This window comes from Callorhinus ursinus, unplaced genomic scaffold (assembly GCF_003265705.2).
Source record: "Callorhinus ursinus isolate GAN/ISIS: 27379988/994484 unplaced genomic scaffold, GSC_fseal_2.0 scaffold23, whole genome shotgun sequence".
In the NCBI taxonomy this organism is placed as follows: domain Eukaryota; kingdom Metazoa; phylum Chordata; class Mammalia; order Carnivora; family Otariidae; genus Callorhinus; species Callorhinus ursinus.
Window position 1 is genome coordinate 18,924,936 of NW_027397085.1, and position 16,408 is coordinate 18,941,343.

At 38.4% G+C, this 16,408-nt stretch overlaps 1 protein-coding gene and 1 long non-coding RNA gene across 4 annotated transcripts in view; one reads left to right on the forward strand and one right to left on the reverse strand.

Annotated features, from left to right (window-relative positions):
- Positions 1–15,451, forward strand: part of LOC141374898 (uncharacterized) — a 97,341-nt gene extending 81,890 nt beyond the window's left edge. The window contains exon 4 of the long non-coding RNA XR_012382088.1: positions 13,692–15,451. This is a non-coding gene — a long non-coding RNA (uncharacterized lncRNA). The remainder of the gene's footprint in view (positions 1–13,691) is intronic.
- MAP3K1 (mitogen-activated protein kinase kinase kinase 1) overlaps positions 1–16,408 on the reverse strand; it is a 75,936-nt gene that overhangs the window by 39,199 nt on the left and 20,329 nt on the right. The gene's annotated exons all lie outside the window — the stretch shown is intronic.

Consider the following 16,408-nt stretch of genomic DNA (forward strand, 5'->3'; position numbering starts at 1 on the left):
TGATTTGGTTTTACAATGACTCAACATCAGATATCTGTGCTGTTTATCTAGCTGATGAGAATACAAAGTTTAAACAAGTTTTTACAATGGTGACTATTATAAGAATTTAAAAAGCACATTAATTCTCTTCATTAATAGAGCACTTCACTGTAATAAGAGTATGTAATGATCATATGAAACCCTTCTGGAAATTAATAGAGTTTAACTTTAGTATATATAAACATTTCCAGAACAGTTCACATTATGGATAACTTTACATAGAAAGACACTCAATTCTGTCAGTGTCTAAGAAATCTTAAGGAACCCTGGAAAATACACTGAATTGTCTGGGATAGGCACAATTCAGAGCCACCCAACTGAGGTCTACTTGGGAAATTCTCCTAAGAGGAGGAATTCATATCTTAAAAACCGCAAGCTTTGTGACCAAGGGGAGAGGAAAGCAAGGGAGGAACTATCTTCCAAAACAAAACTAGTCTATTGTGGGACCCTTAAAATTTGAGTTTCCAGGTAAAAGTCAAGAGAAGGAAGGACTTAGGTAAGAATGGGGAGAGTGTGCGGTGAAGCATAAGGCTAACAACAGAGGCTAACAATCCCTTACCATGGGCAGGGCACTGTGCTAACAGCTCCACATGGGTCACCTCAGTCAATTCTCATGGCTTGGGACTTTTACTATCCCATTAGCAGATAAGAAAAAACAAACAAGGAGGTTAAGTTGTGTCCAAGGTGATGAAGTCTGTATGTGAAAAACACAGGATTGAAACCCAGACAGGAATGATTCCACAGTCTCTTATATCCTAACAGGTCGAAAGGAAAATGAGTATTTACAAGTGCTTAAAATTTGCTGACCAAGATCTGAGGCCAAAATATCTGTAAAAACTATTTTCCCATAAGATAATTTCTCAAGAGATATGGGCTACTACTGGCATTTTCCCTCTTCTGAGCAGGAAGAATTAAATAAAATCAATGGTCAGTCCAACCCTTCCATCTTTATAATACAACTACAACATATCTAATTTTACGTAAGAAATAATAGTATATAAAGTGGCTCATGTGTGTATAATCAGTCCCCAAAAGACTTTATTCCAACTTAACGCTCAGTAATATTTGACCCCGAAAACCAACGATGGCACAACTCCTATTTATTTACAATGAGAAACAGGCAATTGCTTTTTACCCATAAAGAGTAACCATATTCTCTTTGTCACAACAAAGGACTACTGATTTCTTAATATGGATATGGCCATAGTATAATCAGTGTTATAATATGTGGAATCTCTATCAGAAGTTTTTATTGGGGAGGGGGGCAGCTATTTCTAGTATAGTACAAATCTTCCTATTTAGTCCTTTGAGGGATACAGGCACAGAATCTCACCCTCAAAAAGCCCATGTTCTGGTTAACAACATCAAAGGTTAAATAATAAGGAGGCCAAATAACAAAGACAATAATATAACTTATTGTCAATAATGATTATAAGTACTTTAATACCACCTTAGTGATTTTGACTGATTCTATTTATAAATTATTCCAAATTATCTGTACATACTAAAATTCAGTTTATCTGACCTCATGGATTAGTTTCTGTTAAAATGGCACCTCATCTGAGTTTTAAGATTAAAATTATTCAGCAAAAATTACAAGATTTTGAAAAGTTGGACATGGTATAGAAACGTGAAGAGTATATATGAAATTAACCAAAATTAAACTGATAGAATATATTAATGGGTAAACATACTGCAACTGCTTGTTCCTTTGCTGACTTAGGCCAACGTAGACAAGGAAAGTGCATTCCCCTGGCATGTCCCGCAGCTACCAACAGAGGGCACCCGCAGCAACAGATGCCCTGGGCTCCATAAATAATTGCTGATTCAGAATCAGAAGTAGCTGGTTATCATTTCTAATAAACAAATTATCTGGGAAATAACACTGTGCAGATGTAGTACCCAGCAGACACACACAGCCTATTTTTTAACCCATAACTTCTACCATCAATTAGTATCTCCGGGACATAAAAACAATTTTAAAGAGAACAAGAAGAATATTCAAAAGGTTTTCTGACTTCTAAATTAGTAATTTGTAAAATATTAGCTTAACAATAATTATGCAAATATAGTAACAGGGAGTTTACAAAAAGCAAAGAGCTACTAGACAGTATCAAAGCATTTAAAAAAAAAGATTTATTTATTTTAGGTCGGGCAGAGGGAGAGGGAGTCTTAAGCAGATGCGCTGAGCGCAGAGTCCGACACAGGGCTTGATCTCACAACCCTGAGATCACGACCTGATCCAAAACCAAAATTTGGACACTTAACCGAATGTGCCACCGAGAAGAGACACCCCAGTATCAAAGCATTCGTAAAGGTAGCAACTCCACATGGAATTTTTTTGGCAGTCAATTACCTACAACCTAGTCTATGGAGTAAACTACATGCCTCAAAGGCTCCTTTTAGAGAATTCAAGCGAATCACAAAAAGAAAAGTGTATTTTGGGACACCTGGCTGGCTTAGTCGGTGGAACATGGGACTCTTGATCTTGGGGTTTTAAGTTCAAGCCCCACAATGGGTGTAGAGATCACTTAAAAATAAAATCTTAAAAATAAGAAAAGTCTATTTTAACTACATGGTTCTACATTATATGTTCTTATATATGTGATAAATATGTATGGATATATTTAAGGAAATTGATACTCTACAAACACTGAATAAATTCTAAGGGACTGATAAGTGAATTATTACTGGTAATTATAACTTTCAAATTCAGACACCATTAAAAATATTTTTTAATGTACATATTATTAAGTGAAGAAAGAAAAGATTCCAGGTTGTTTTATGAACTGCATTTTTGTTTAATTCTACTCAAAACTGTTTTATGATTAAAAGGCACCTTTCTAATTTTTTTATTGTTATGTTAATCACCATACATCATTAGTTTTTGATGTAGTGTTCCATGATTCATTGTTTGTGCATAACACCCAGTGCTCCACGCAGAACGTGCCCTCTTTAATACCCATCACCAGGCTAACCCATCCCCCCAACCCCCTCCCCTCTAGAAACTTCAGTTTGTTTTTCAGAGTCCATTGTCTCTCATGGTTCGTCTCCCCCTCTGACTTACTCCCCTTCATTCTTCCCCTCCTGCTTTTTTTTTCTTAACATATATTGCATTATTTGTTTCAGAAGTACTGATCTGTGATTCAACAGTCTTGCACAATTCACAGCGCTCACCATAGCACATACCCTCCCCAATGTCAGTCACCCAGCCACCCCATCCCTCCCACCCCCCACCACTCCAGCAACCCTCAGTTTGTTTCCTGAGGTTAAAAATTCCTCATATCAGCGAGGTCATATGATACATGTCTTTCTCTGATTGACTTATTTCACTCAGCATAACACCCTCCAGTTCCATCCATGTCGTTGCAAATGGCAAGATCTCATTCCTTTTTATGGCTGCATAATATTCCATTGTGTATATATACATCTTCTTTATCCATTCATCTGTCGATGGACATCTTGGCTCTTTCCACAGTTTGGCTCTTGTGGACAATGCTGCTATAAACATCGGGGTGCATGTACTCCTTCGGATCCCTACATTTGTATCTTTGGGGTAAATACCCAGTAGTGCAATGGCTGGATCGTAGGGTAGCTCTATTTTCAACTGTTTGAGGAACCTCCATACTGTTCTCCAGAGTATTTGCAACAGCTTGCATTCCCACCAACAATGTAGGAGGGTTCCCCTTTCTCCACATCCCCGCCAACATCTGTTGTTTCCTGACTTGTTAATTTTAGCCATTCTGACTGGTGTGAGGTGGTATCTTATTGAGGTTTTGATTTGGATTTCCCTGATGCCCAGCGATGTTGAGCACTTTTTCATGTGTCTGTTGGGAAAAGGCACCTTTCTTGATCAGATCTCCATAGCAATATTCAAATATGAGTTTGATAAAACTGCTTTGCAGGAAAAATAAATCTTGTGTAATTAACACACAAGCCTTTGGATGGACTTCAGTAGCTTTCAAAGTTAGTGACATACTGAAGGTAAAACACCAAGGTTGGACTTTCAGGTAGACACGTTTATACATGAGTAAATATTATCAAACTAAAGGGGCGGTGTTTCCTGTGCCTAAGAACCACATAAACCAAGAACAAGATACAGTGAAAAATAATGTTCAAAATCACTCTTAACACTTGCCTAGTCGCAGGAAGAATATAAAGCAGCAATGCAAAAACTTGGTTAAGAAGTTTCCTTGGTACATCTGTATCTCTCAGAAATGTAATGGCAGGTTCCATTAAAAACTACCACATTCAAATTAATTAATTTACCACAAACAGATCAGTCTAATATGCATTACTGATGACATTATGTGGTAATGGAACCGTGATATTCTATCCAAATCTGGAAAAAAAATTACTCTTCCTTCTAAATGTGCTAAAAGATGAATCTGAAAATCAATACATTTACATCAAATGAAAATAATTATATATACTTTATCAAGTTAGAGGATATGTAAGATAATAACCACATGTACTGACAAATGTGTAACTGACTGGTCAAGAAAATGTCTACAACAGAAGTTAAAACCTGCCAGGAGGCAATAAGAATTTAAAGAAAACTAAAGGAAATAAGACAAGTCAAGTTAGTAATCAAGTTAGTAAGGAAATAAAAATCCTACAAGATTAGCAATTTGAAATCAGAAAATATGTTCGTAAAAAAGCACTCAAAGAGAAAAAGCAGAGACAGTGCAGGCAGACATCTTTTCAAGGTAACACCCCCTTGTGTATCGGCATAAAAAACAAATCAGACTAAAACGAAACACATGCTTTCAGTTCTATAATGACTCAAGTTCAGTGTAAAATGAAATGGTAATATTTATGGCAGACAAGTGAAAATTGTAAAAATGGTCAGAAGTGAACAGAAATGAGTTTTGTGATTTTTTAAGACTCACCAAACTCACAAAATATATGAAAATCTTACTGGGAGAAAAACAATGAATGCTACTCTTCTAGCAATGACAGGCAAAACAAGTGGACCGAAAAGTTAACTAGCTGCCAGTGGAATGTTTACCTTTCAAAAATACTTTTTTTTTACTCATCAAAGTAATGACCTTTGTAACAATATTTCCAGGGAGAAAGATTCACATTATTCTTTTCTTCGCACCCACAAACTTGGGACATCTACCAGGCTTAATGTAAACTTTAGTTTCTGAGAGCCATTGTTTACAAAGGGAGTTTAAGACCAATATGGTCCCATTTTTCATTTGTTCCTTTCCAGCAAAAACCCAGGAAAGCTTCAAAAACTTTTTAGCCTGTAGGTTTGTATTCTTTTGATATTCACTGCTAAAAATTCCACTGTTTATTCTTCCTTTGTCCTTGATACTTGACAAAGAACCTTTAGAAACCCTTTGAAAAAAATGGGACGTATGAGCATCCTCTTCCTTAACTGTTGAACACAGATCGTAAGCAAGGAAAGGATGCTAGTATTTTATAGTATTCGGTTAAATGTGTATTTCCTTTCAAGAATTCCCCTTTTGTGCTACATAACAGATCTAGGGTTGGGAACGTCTAAATGACAAACGATGCCTAAGTATAGTGAACTTTTACAATACATTAAAGAAGCAGATTGGAACTCCCTACACCACTATGATGAGAGAGTTTCCAGCAAAGCACACTTTCCTCCATCTAGTACATAGTTCACGGTACAAAGCAGGTGAGGGGACAGGGGGTTGCTGAAAGGGGTGGCTGTTCCTTCACCATTTTGCTTTTCATCCAAAAGATCCCAAATCAATGTTATATGGAAGTTCTGCTGTATGCTTTTCTTTGGAACCTTCTCCAGTGGGTGTGCAACTGCATTTTTACTATGTCAATTATTTTTCAAAAAACATGGCAGCTTAGTTTGAGTATTCTTTTAAGAGATCAAATGAGTAAGACTAATAATTGGGAAACTGGTCTGTTACTGTACATATTCCCCTCTTTTAAGAAAAGATGGTTTACAGTTAAAAATATAACACTGAGAGAATACCATCAATGTTAATAAAAACCCTTGGGCTGTTTATAATGTTTCCAGATTAATGGAGAAGACAGTATAGCACTGGATTACAGCACAAAGCGCTCTTACAGCCTTTGCTAGGAGAATGATTTCTTTCAAATACCGCAGAACAGCTGATAGTATTTCTATAGTACTTCCTTCTAGCTGGTGGAAAGGCATGTTAACTGGGATGCTCAGAATGAGGAAGAATGACTTCCTGACAAATGCTGCTTTTCTTCTTTATGCTTTTAATACTAGAAAACCACTCTGTTCAATGAATGTTGGCACGTCTACTACATGGAAGCTCTGGGCTAGGCAAGAGACATAGAAATACAAAGTGGGATAAAGAAACAAAAGATAAACAAACATAGGACCTCTATCCCTCCAGGTGCTTAGTCTGGCACAACAGAGAAAATATGATGCCATCTCTCCTATAATGAAGTATTTTAATATATCATAAACAGTTGCAAGGATGGAGTGGATATCCATCCTTAATTTTATCTAGGGGAGTCCTGGAAAGATCCACAGAGGAGGTCATACCTGGATAATTTTAAAGGAAAGAACAGGATTGGCAGGCATGGTACTGATGAAGGCTGAAAGATTTTCTAGACAAAAGATATAACTTTGGTGAAAACAATGTTCTATAAAATACTAAACAGTTTATGATTCTGCTGTTAGGAAATGCGAGATAAGATGAAGTTAAACAGGTTATTTAAAAACCTATGTGTACTTCATTTTCCAAGGGCGGGGGGAAGAAGGTACACAGCATTCCTTACACTTATTTGGCACAGAAGTCCCTTTCAGCAGAACACCTTTGACAGAGTAGTGGTTTTGGGGATATACTGTGAGAAATCTGTACTGAATCATCTTTACAATCCCTTCTGGCTCAAATTAGTATGTCTAAGAAGAATCCAGTGAAGAACCTAGCTGTCTTACTGTCTTAATATAAGACTTCTCAAGCTATCACAAAATTCAGCATGTTTTTAGTACAACTAAGGCTCTAAGAATTCAAAATATGGGGGGAAAAAGATTACCTGACAGCCAGCTTCAGAGATGGGTAAAATCACCTGATACGAACCCATCCTAAGGGAAGGGGGTGTCAGATATTCAAACTTTGCCTAGTCTAACTATTAGCAGAGGCCAGAGTCACTAAGATTTGCCCCTGTCTACTCACTCTTTGTCAAGGACTTGGGTCTTGGGTGAAGATGAGACATCAAAGGAAAAAAACAAAAAACCTGACAAGCCATTTTCTCTCATCTCCACATGCCTTGAATAAAGCCCCAGAATGTGAAATAAAATAGGGACCTGGGGCACAGTCTTCACTTCACTGCAAACTCCCAAAGCTCTGGCACAGTGGGAGCACTCTTGTGTCTTTGGCACTGATAGCCATGTTCCTGGCAGTGACTGGTGGGAAGGCAGTCAGAGCAGAAAGAGCATCAGTACCCAGGAGAAGCAGTGAGACCAATGTGTCTGGAGGAAGCAAAGGCAATGGACAAGGAGGCAGCACTGTCCAGAGACAGCTACAGGGCAACAGACCAAACGCATTCACGAGCCATGTCAGACCCACACTGGGGAATTAAAAAGTATTGCGGGGGGTGGCTGAGTGGGGTGTCTTAGGGGTACTGATGGGGGCAATAGCCACTCAAACCAGTAAAATCTGGGTTGTACACACAACAAAACCAAAGACTTTTTATTCACTAGAGAGGACATAATTTGAAGGATATGTTTCTAGGATAGGGTAGAAACAGAAGTCATAACCACACACATAATCAAAAAGTATGGCACAGTGATAAGGGGAATGAACTCTGGAGCTAGACTGCCTGGGTTCAAATCCAAGATCTGACACTATTAGCTATGGCTTTGGCCCAAGGTATTTACCTTCTCTGTACCTTAACTTCCTCACTGTAAAATGGGGATAATAATACCTACCATATAGTGTGACTAGTAGGCTTACATAAGTTAATATATATGTAGAGTGCCTAAAAGGGTTTCTTCTGCAAAACAGAGATAGGTATTATTTATGATGCACTTTCCTATGTGCCTTTCACTGTTTTAAGCCCTTTGCATATAGTTCTCATCTCACAGAATGTTAAAGTGAATGAACATGAATGAAGCACTTAACAACTGCCAATTACATGGTAGGGACCCAAATAAATTTAACTACTAAAATTACCTATTATTATTCATGATGTTGATGTTGATTAAAGCTACTCTTTAGGGAGCACCTCCTCTGTACTAGGTACTATGCTAGATGTTGTCCATATAGTGGCTCTAATTCCCACCACGGCTATAAGGTGAAACACACCATCTTCATGGTGGGGGGGCACAAAGAAACTCTTGCAGAAAGATCAAGTAACCTGAATAAGAATTCATAGTAAGTGGGATTTCTGAGTTTTAAAACTGGGTTTCTTTGGCCTCAAAATCCCATCCTCCTCCTTGCACACATGTTGATTAATATTTTCTTTTAACAGTACATTAGTTGAAAAACAGATGAAAATAGCAAAATACACCTTTTTTCTAGTTTCAGGAGGTAACTGCTGTACAAGTCTACCAGGTAGTCTGCTATCTGTGAGGTGCCAGGAGGGAGGCAGGGGGACAAGGAGGCCTCCAACTGTTTGTTTAGTATTTGTTCCTGTAAAGTACACACGTTCACATACCCAGCTGCAGCAAAAATTATAAGATACTAACATTTATTAAATACAGGCGAAAGTTTTATGGCTGTTCATTATACTATTCCCTAATATTTTTCCTCCATATTTTTCTATATGGCCGAAATCTTTAAAAATAAACACATGCTACGGAACTACTACTCTCTACATTGTGGGAGGCTTCAAGGACCAAAGAATAAAAGGATTGGGGAGTTTGGAGATTCACAGTCAAGTCCTAACTGCCATTAACCAGCTACATGATCGTCAGTAATTCACAACCTTTCTGGAATTCCGGAATTTACCAAATCAGATCAGACCACAAAGCAATACTTCAGGGCCATCCAATGTGAACATTAGGACTCATTTATTAATGCCACTACATAATGCTATAGCCCTGCGAGAGAAATATTAATAACAAAAAATATAAACCTCAACATGACTCATCAACTCCCTTATTTGTTAAATCTGAAGAGTACCTCCTAATAATTTATTTGTGTAAAATATTCTTTGCTACTCCTACGATCCAGTGACTCCCAGTATTTTAAAATGTGAGAATCCTTTCTTAACATGACCAGCACCAACATCAGCAAAGTACGTATGTGGATCCGCAGACCCCGTGAAAACTTAGGCTAGGAAATACTAAACTTTCAGACTCTGTATACTTGATGGTCATTAACATAAAAGTAATAAACCTAATTATGAAAAGGGGTGAGTATTATATTTAAAAGACTCTATCCAAGCTCTCTGAGAAATGTCAAACTGTCAGGACAAACATTCAAGAGAGACCACAAAACATGGATTTTTAGGTGGTTTTACATTAAAAACTCTTCTGGTTTTTTTTTTTAACGAATTAACCACAAATTTCTCTTTCTGAAAAGACACAACCATTTTTGCATATTTAAGTGCTATAAGTCAAAAAGATGTAAAGTAGTGGCCAGAAATGAGAAATGAAGCATGGATGCTTTGTGGCCAAGTCTCAGCTGCACTTACGACAATGGCCAAGCTGAATTCTAAGCTGAATTCTAACTCCCATGGTTCCAGGGCTCTCTGCAGCCACACAGCCTGTATTTTTCATAATCTGGTGTCATAATTTCAGAAGTGCTTGATCTGTGTCATAAAAGTGATGGTTTTTTAAAATGAAGAAAAGCTGGGATATGTTAATATTTAATGTGTCATTTTGAGTACTAACCTGAAAACCCAATTACTGCTAAAATATTTGTATTTTGTATTATTAAAAATTATGTTTTTTGCGGGGTACCTGGGTGGCTCAGTCAGTTGAGCACCTGACTCTTGATTTCAGCTCAGGGATCTCAGAGTCGTGGGATCGAGCCCCACGTCGGCAGGCTCTGTGCTCTGCAGGGAGTCTGCTTGAGATTCTCTCTCCCTCTCTTCCTTCTTTCCCTCCCCACCAGCTCGTGAGCTCTCTCTCAAATTAAAAAATATATATATGTTTTCAGAGACTATGTGTCATTCATTCAGCTAATTATCACTCCTTACTTATGTAATAAGAGTAGACATCACTACAATTTATTTTTTAAGATCTACTCTCTTAGCTGCTATTCTTTAAACTGAAAACATGACTAACCTTTGGTTAATTACATCTGGTATTTAGGACACAAGCTTGACATGTTTGGATTAGACAACATAAACATTTTATATGGAATAAATTCTAATGCCCTACACTGTATATTTTTTTGGTTTTCAGTTCAGGATTTTAATATAAAATATCATTCCTCAGTGGGCTGTACAATTAATCCATCTACAACAGCAAGTATAAATCAATGTGTCATACAGTCTTGCTCCTCTTGAAAAAAATCACTCTCCACTTACACAGTCAACAAGTGGAAAAAGCTGCAAATGTTTGATGCCTAGCAATAAATTAAGCCAAAACACCACAAATGTGCCAATAAACTATAAATAATGGCCATGTAAAATTCTCAAATAAAATCTTTTAATTCTGTTGCTCGTGTGTTTGCTCGTAGTGTTCATGTTCTCAGCCTTTCACTGATGAGATAACATCTTGTTCATAACTACCAAAAGTACCATATGGATTACTGTGAAAGAGGTATTTGGATTTCCAACTTGACTTCAGGAATCTCCCCAGATGACCTACAGCCAAGTTGTGATCAAATAATCTCTGTACTAATATTATTCTCCAGGTGACTGAGGTCTCCCCACCAGATGTTGAGACCAATGTCGTATGTTCCTTGCTCCCCTTCAGTTACTCGTTGGAATAATTTCTTTCCAGCCATTTGTTCACCTATTCCCACTCAATGAGTGTACACATACCCATCTTAAAACAAAACACAAACCTTTGGGCCAATCAATACATTAAAATCATGGGAAGGTTTTGAAACTTGCAAAGTGCTGATCGTGTTTATGTTTATGTTTATGTTTTATTTTCTACAACCGGTTTTGGAGGCACAAACTTCCTTTAAGAATACTAGCCACCCTATTTAATCCATTAGATGATGATATCAGGAGTGAACCTAACTTCTTTGTTCACTGGCTGGCATAAGCTACCTATTTGTAGTTGAAAAAAAGAATTCAAAGTGAGACAGGACATTCTAGAATGGAATGACAGGGAAGGGGGAAAAAATCCTCATTCAGTAGGTGGCACTCTTTCCTTAAAAATGTAACTTAGGCGACTGTTAGTATCAAAGATGTCATCCGCCCCATGAATCACTTTAAAGACACATTAATTCTGATATCCTGTTCCAAATATAGTCTTAATTATTACTTTCTACCTAAATAATGTCTTCCTCGTTTTTTTTAAAGATTTTATTTATTTATTTGACAGAGACAGAGATAGTGAGAGCAGGAACACAAGCAGGGGAATGGGAGAGGGAGAGCAGACTTCCTGCCAAGGAGGGAGCCCGATGTGGGACTCGATCCCAGGACCCTGGGATCATGACCTGAGCCGAAGGCAGACGCTTAACGACTGAGCCACCCAGGCGCCCTGTCTTCCTCATTTCAACAGAAATGGAGGTGTTCAAAAATATGCCAATTTTTTTTCACTGTAGCAAAAGCTATAATTTAGAAGAATCAAATAATTGCGTTTATTTTAAAATGGCAGGTTCTGACTTATGACTTAGCCTGGTATATGCCTCAAAAGACAGTCGTTATAATCATTTCTAATTTTAATGAATTCAGTTATAAAAAGAATAATCTGAATGGAAATGGGGCAAAAGATTGTACTTATATAAATTATATTATTGTGTTTATTGCTGTTTAAAAATGTGGCAGCATCTCTTTTTCATAAGCATGCATGTGAATATTCCCTTTACTTGGAGTAACTTCGACTCAGTTCATTACCATTCTGGCTGAAACTCAACCTCAAAACTTTTAACTTGAAAAATGGGAACAAAGCTGACAATAAAATGTAATTTATCTACAATACAGAAGAAGGAAAAGATAAAAATAAAATTTGTCTAGTTTTCCTCAGGCATATCTCTTAGTCTCAGTGCCCTGTAGTTGCTTCTTATCACTCAAGTTCTAGGGTCATCTCTACCTTAGAGAAACTGTCCCAGATGCTGCCTTTAGGCTTCCCCACTAGTCACAGCCCCTCTAACTCAGTCTGAGGTTGGGGTGAGGGATGGATTCCTCTATCCCCACTAAGTGTAAATAGCACTACTATAATGGTCTCTTACTTATCTGTCTCCAACACTTGACTGTGAGGGCAAGAAATGATCCTTGAGGACAGAAATGGGTCTCAACACGTTCCCTGCCCTAGCAGAAAGCTTGGTACTTAATAAATAAGTGCTCAATAAAGGAACAGACTGATCTTTCCCCTTGTGCTATATTTTTCTTAAGGGTAAGGCCCATGTCTTCCATTCTAATATTATGGACCTTCTAATGCTTGGCACCTGTACATAGCAGGCTGGGAAAAAGCAATGCCTTTTCAATATGAGCCTTTAGACCAGAAAGATCTCTAGGATGTAAATAAGCGTCACTGAAACCTTTGATTAAACCAAGTATCCACCATTAGTTCTAGGGGCTGCAGAAAGAGAGAAGAGCTGGGACCATCCCTCATGGAGTAAAAGATTTCATCCCCTGTAAAAGAAGTTAAGAACCATGAGCCTAGACATCTGTATTTCAGTGAAAAAACTTTTCCGTAACTTTGGAGCTTATCCATGACTCTAATTTTGTTAATGCCTGTTGATTTTCCTATGGTTAATAAGAATAAAAAGTCTTGAAGGATACCCCAACAGGTTTTGTGTCTGGGATGGGAGAGGCAGAAGCCATGAGACATCTTTCTGTGAAGCAAACTCAGAGGGAACTAGCTAAGGGGACCAACGAATAGAGTGTGTCCAGGGAAGGGGCAGTGTTGGAACCCCAAATCCAGACTCCTCAAACCTGGGTTCTCCTAGTTTAGGGGGATACAGCTGGAGGATGCATTTGAAGCCACAGCATAAGCATGAAAAACAGACCATCTATTTCTAGAATGCCAATTTCATTCTAAGATTTGGGGGAGGGGTATAATGCAAGTTTTGTGTTAAAAATACAAAGATGACAAACAAAATTCAAAAGAATTAATTAATGTGAACCATGAGACTAGAGACCTGAGAATCAATTTTGTTCATGATTCCAAGTAAGCATTCTCAGGATGGCGGACTGCATGGGACACTCCTGGGTTCTTTCTCTTCAACAAGAACTGAATGGATGGCCAAAGTGTTCACCAATCAGCTAAAGCAGCTGTTCTCAACCACGTTCCAATCACAATATGTTTACATAAACAAGATACGACAAAACTTAAAAAAATTGTTGAGAGCGTAATTTGTCAATGGCACAACTAGCCATATCTAAGCAATAAGTCACCCTCTACCTAAGGCTGAGATAAGATAAACTGCATACCTGCCAAGTATAAGCCATCTCTCTACCACTTATCAAGAAAACTACCTACCAGTTATGTAACATAAGTAATATTTATAGGTATATATTTCTAAATATGTCCTAAACTATTTTTTTAAAAATATGTAAAAACTTTGATACTTTATTATTACCAAGAAAGTATTCTTGCATCACCTCCCCAGGTGCGTCACCACACCACACCTTCAACATCAAAATCTGATTGGCTACCAGTCAGGTCTGCGTGCTGACCAAGTTAAAAATGGGACGAGGACACTATTTCTAAGAGGTAACTATGCGTGACAAATTGGAAGGGGTAGAGAAATATACAGAGCCACCGAGAGGGCTGGGAAAGAAAGCAATCTTCTGAACACTCGGGGCAGGGAAAGTCACTTAAAAAAAGTGTTCCTTGTCATCTGCAGGAAAGTCCATAAAACCTGACCAAAATGCACGTAGAAACCATGAAATGGGTTCCAAGCACACTTAAAACACTTCTGTTTTGTTAGAACATAATCTCTGTAAGAGCAGGGATTTTTTTGTCTGTTCCATCGCTGGTGTATTCCTAGTACCTGGCACACAGCCAGTTCTTAATAAATTCGTTGAGTGAGTGAATGTTTTGCTACGTCATGAACTGCAATAATTTAAACTCAGAGAAAATGCCTATCTACATATTTCATAACCATGGCAAACTTTTAATCACAGACTGGCTTCCTATTCCCCATTCAGTCAAGTGCCCTCCAAGCCTCCTCCTCAAGAAATGTCAGTGTTTCAGAAAAGCAAGCTCACTACGAACAACAAAACCTCCTCTCTTTGCTCCATCTCTTCAGCCTATAAGCATTCTTCCCTCTCCTACCCTTCTTTAAAAACCAACCAAATCAACCCTAAAATGCTTCTTTGCCTTTGCTAACCCGTAGGCATTCCCCTCTCTCCACTAGCTTTTTTTTTTTTTTTTTAAGATGTTATGTATTTATTAGAGGGAGACACAGTGAGAGAGGGAACACAAGCAGGGGGAGTGGGAGAGGGAGAAGCAGGCTTCCCGTTGAGCAGGGAGCCCAATGCGGGGCTGGAGCCCAATGCAGGGCTCGATCCCAGGACCCTGGGATCATGACCTGAGCCGAAGGCAGACGCTTAACTGACTGAGCCACCCAGGCGACCCCCTCCACTAGCATCTCAAGAGGAGCCTGTGCCTCCTCACTCCTCTGTCACCCCCTAACGAGGCACAGTGGCTCCGATGCCCACTGCTGTGCTAAAACTGCTGGTCAGGAGACATGCACAGCCACCCTTGCATTCCTTGCCTAGGGGCACTGCTCCTGCAGACCATTTTCTCCTTGAACAAAGTCCTCTCCCCTGCCTTTTGGGTGTCATCTGTCCTGTGACATCTCAGGCTCCTTTGCAGGTTCTCCTCTGCTCTCCTTCCAGGAAATCCTGGCACCTGAGAAGAAGGAATCTGAGCTAGGATTTCCCTACCACTCTTTCAGAGGTCCAGATATGAGCCAGGGCCTATCTGTAAGGGAATTAAAATTGCCCACAGCAACTCCCCATTCATCCCTCAATCCTCAGCAATTGTGAAAGATTCTGAGCAACCCAGGGTTCAGTGAGCAAAGGTATCCCTAGAAACACTCATGAGAAGCCATGAAACCTCAATCCCAAAGTCGGAATTATTATCACTGTAATAAGATGTAAGATTAAGCATATCTTACTTTCCACAAGTTTTCTTAAAAAATGTATATAAATAAAATATACATAATAAAATAATTTTCAGGAGTTTGATGCTGCATCATTCTTGATTTTTTTCTTGGGTGTGTGTTTGTGTGTCCCAACTTACATTTTTATTTAGAGGGCTTTCTTAAGGCATAACAGTATTTCATTCCTCATCTTTTTTCTTCACTGCCTACATCATTTGTACCCTAAAAAGATAATCAATAGGCAGCATTTATGAAGCTGTCCTCATATCCAGTATATGCATGAATACTGTCAAATCCAGGGAGAATGGACAACTACTACTTTTTTCTCCAAGAGTTCTTCCTGAAACTAGCTACCAGGAGTCAATAACTAGCTAGAGAACACAAGAACTGAATCTTTTTACCTCCTCAACTGAGTTTCTAGCCACAGTAGTATATACACAGTATGCCAGTAAACATGGACTGAGTTGAAATGATAGTGTAAGTTTCTATGAGCAGCACATATGTAAGATTTACAGGACAGCAAACACATTACCATTATTTTCAAGAAAACAAAATAAGGGAATAACACACAGTTAAGGGCAAAGATATTTATTTTGCCCTGAAGGAGATTTCATTTTTACCTGAGTGGCCTTTCTGTAGTTAAACTCAAAGATAATCTCCTTTGTTTGTGGGGGAGGCATAGGGTCAGGGAGATTACTGAATTCTCTCAAAGCCACTAAGCTCTTTTAATTATCAAAGAAGATGCCTGCTGAAAACAAACTAAAGATCCCACACTTGGTAGGCAGCCATTTGTTAACTTATATTACTAGGCAAGAACAAACACCAATTAGAGAATAAATGGACTAAAATTCATTTAGGCATACCTCTATATCGGATGGTAGCCTTAGATATTGACATCTTTACTCAAATTAGTAAAAAGGAATAGCCAACAATTAAAATACACCAACTAAAAGAATGCTAAAGCCTGAATTGAGCTTTAATTTAAAACCACTGGACATGAAAACTAGTTATTTTTTTCAGGACTCACTTACAAAGAGTTCTAATAATTACACTTAGGTATAAAGAAATAAATTTCAAAATGTCTGAAACACCCAAGACAGCTCCCTTAGAGCATGCACTAGGGCACTCCAGTGTAAGCTGAGGAGAGGCAGCATAGGAGGGAGTGGGTGTGTATACACAAGAGGGTCAGACTTTCCCTCCGCCTCTTACTACTTCAC